Source organism: Sander vitreus, chromosome 14 (genome assembly GCF_031162955.1).
Source record: "Sander vitreus isolate 19-12246 chromosome 14, sanVit1, whole genome shotgun sequence".
NCBI lineage: Eukaryota > Metazoa > Chordata > Actinopteri > Perciformes > Percidae > Sander > Sander vitreus.
The window spans coordinates 8951716-8955497 of NC_135868.1; positions in this window are offsets into that span (position 1 = coordinate 8951716).

Here is a 3782-nt window from a genome sequence, read left to right on the forward strand (position 1 = left end):
CATCAACGTCCATCAAAGGACTGTTCCAATGTCGAGGATCCTCCGAATTCCACCAAGGACTGAGTCCTTCATTCGGAGAATTCCCCATAGACAGCAAAGGATGCATATGTGTATTCATCGCTCCCATCTGTCTTGTTCGCATAGGCGGAGTTTGACATTCCAGCCAGGGGGGGCAAAAAAAAAAAACGCATTGTAGCAGCTGAGACCTGGCCTACCACTTGGGGAACACAGCACGAGCACATATGGACAAAACATATATGTTTATTTTTAAAGCAGATTTTAAATTACATTGTAACAATTTAACAGTCCGCCCTTATGAAATCCAATCACGGCACGGCTGTCTTGGAACACAATAGACAGACGGGTGGCAGAATGCCCCGACACTTAAATTCAACTAAAATGTAACAGTGAGCAATCAGTGTTCGACCTACAGTCTGTTGAGACGCCTCTCCAAATGCAGAAACGAAGCGCAATCACACCATAAAACGTTAAGACACGTTAAGAAAAAAGATCTGTATTTTGCCGTAATCCAATAACACGGAAAAAAAGTAATCCACAGCGATCAGTAGATCCACAAAAAGGGTCACGGTGTATCCAGCAAGGCCGATACGAGCGTTACATTCTCCAGCCAGCTCTAAACAGGTGAACGTGGCCACTTCGCCGTTTAAACAAAGTGGAATAAAACATAGGCTATAATAGTCCAAATCTACGCAAAACGCACAATCATAATTGATTGTGCGTTTCGTAAGCTGACAGCAAATTTATATAGGCTACATGGCATTTAGGCAACCTTTATTGCAACGTTGGCACGGCAAGATGTCCAGACTAGTGCAACAGTAATTTTCGTTTTTTGCGTCCTGCATATGCATCGACAATGGTCTTAGGTGAGAGGCAGAGCCCTGAAAAAATATTTTTTTTAATAAAGCAGTATATGAAATCAGATGTATTACCTACCACCATTTGGTTGTTTTATGTTATTTAAAATATTTATAAAAGATCTGGTCATGCCAGATGTAATTATTCCACTCATTTTTGAAACGGTGCAATTTCTCAGTTTCAGCCACCGGGGCGGGCTGTGCTCACCCATCCACACACCATCTGGTTATAAGCCTCCAAACATTTGTAGGATTTAAGGTCTTCCGCTGTGTATGGGCTCGGCGAGAAAACCATGAAGTTGACTATATCGGGATATGCAACTGAAGGAAGAATCACCGAGTCATACTTTAAATTAAGTAAAGTATTAAAGTATCCAAAGTGCACAATACTCCATTACTCCATTTAGTTGTTTACACCGAGTGCCTCCAATATGGCCGCGTATCTAGGTTACCACCCAGAACGTGACGTCGGTGAAAACCCTCTATACAGACCTCCAGATCCTTCAGGTTTCGGCGCTATCGCTGGGCAATACGGACTTTCAGCTCCCTCCAAAGATTTTCTATTGGGTTCAGGTCTGGAGACTGGCTAGGTCACTCCAGGACCTTGAGATGCTTCTTACGGAGCCACTCCTTAGTTGCCCTGGCTGTGTGTTTCGGGTCGTTGTCATGCTGGAAGACCCAGCCATGACCCATCTTCAATGCTCATACTGAGGGAAGGTGGTTGTTGGCCAAGATCTCGCGATACATGGCCCCATCCATCCTCCCCTCAATACGTCCTGTCCCCTTTGCAGAAAAGCATCCCCAAAGAATGATGTTTCCACCTCCATGCTTCACGGTTGGGATGGTGTTCTTGGGGTTGTACTCATCCTTCTTCTTCCTCCAAACACGGCAAGCTCTATTTTTGTCTCATCAGACCACATGACCTTCTCCCATTCCTCCTCTGGATCATCCAGATGGTCATTGGCAAACTTCAGATGGACCTGGACATGCGCTGGCTTGAGCAGGGGAACCTTGCGTGCGCTGCAGGATTTTAATCCATGACGGCGTAGTGTGTTACTAATGGTTTTCTTTGAGACTGCGGTCCCAGCTCTCTTCAGGTCATTGACCAGGTCCTGCTGTGTAGTTCTGGGCTGATCCCTCACCTTCCTCATGATCATTGATGCCCCACGAGTTGAGATCTTGCATGCAGCCCCAGACCGAGGGAGATTGACCGTCATCTTGAACTTCTTCCATTTTCTAATAATTGCGCCAACAGTTGTTGCCTTCTTACCAAGCTGCTTGCCTGTTGTCCTGTAGCCCATCCCAGCCTTGTGCAGGTCTACAATTTTATCCCTGATGCCCTTACACAGCTCTCTGGTCTTGGCCATTGTGGAGAGGTTGGAGTCTGTTTGATTGAGTGTGTGGACAGGTGTCTTTTATACAGGTAACGAGTTCAAGCAGGTGCAGTTAATACAGGTAATGAGTGGAGAACAGGAGGGCTTCTTAAAGAAAAACTAACAGGTCTGTGAGAGCCGGAATTCTTACTGGTTGGTAGGTGATCAAATACTTATGCCATGCAATAAAATGCAAATTAATTATTTAAAAATCATACAATGTGATTTTCTGGATTTTTCACGTCGAAAGGAGCCAGTTGAGGTGGTTCGGGCATCTGGTAAGGATGCCCCCTGGGCGCCTCCCTAGGGAGGTGTTCCAGGCACGTCCAGCTGGGAGGAGGCCCCGGGGAAGACCCAGGACTAGGTGGAGGGATTATATCTCCAATCTGGCCTGGGAATGCCTCGGGATCCCCCAGTCGGAGCTGGTTAATGTGGCTCAGGAAAGGGAAGTTTGGGGTCCCCTGCTGGAGCTGCTACCCCCGCGACCCGACCCCGGATAAGCGGACGAAGATGGATGGATGGATGGACAATGTGATTTTCTGGATTTTTGTTTTAGATTCTGTCTCTCACAGTTGAAGTGTACCTATGTTAAAAATTACAGACTTCTACATGCTTTGTAAGTGGGAAAACCTGCAAAATCAGCAGGGTATCAATTACTTGTTCTCCCCACTGTAACTATTGCGGCATTCTTCCACCATCAATTGTTAAGAATACCATCATCTCACAAATTGTGTTTATGGAGCAGCAAAGGAAAACCATCAAGGTTAATGGGCTTATAAATGTCACAGAGAAAATAAAGTAAGAGGGAGATGTGTGAATATGATGATAGCTCATATCAGGGTAAGTGGATGGTATCAGTTAGTGGGTTAATAGTCAGTGTGTAATGTGCATCCATGTAAGGTGGGTGTTTGGTTGTATAGTACACTACCTTTAAAATATAATACAATAAAAAATAATGCCCTTACAGTACAAGAATGATGCATTTGGCATGACATATTGAAGATGGTGCACAAGCATTGAGGTGCAATAACAAACAAAGCATCATCCTATACAGTCCAGGTGACAAGTCATAATTTATATCAACATTGAAAGAAATACTCTATCTACTGTTCTTGACTAGGCTATATCAAACATTACAAAAGCCTTTGGTGAAGTCCTAAAACATGAAATTCACAGCAAAATATACACACATTTTAATCTTTCTGTCACATTCTATTTTCTTTGGCCCATGTATGCTGAGAGGGATAGAAAGGACCCTCTGACTTTGCACTTGTGCTACACACTGTATTGTATGTACTTATGTCTTCTGTCTGTCCATGTACGTATTGTATTATATGTATTTTTATGTGGAAGCTTTTTATCCAAGACAAATCTCCCTTGGGACAAACAAACAAATCTTGAATCTTAAAATGGAAAATAGGAAAAAATGGGGAAAACCATTTGTGGTGAACTACAGGATAGAAGTGAATACTCTTTAAACAGAGGCTTTCATCGGAGAAATGGCAAGAAAAAAAGCACACATCTGTCTGAAAAC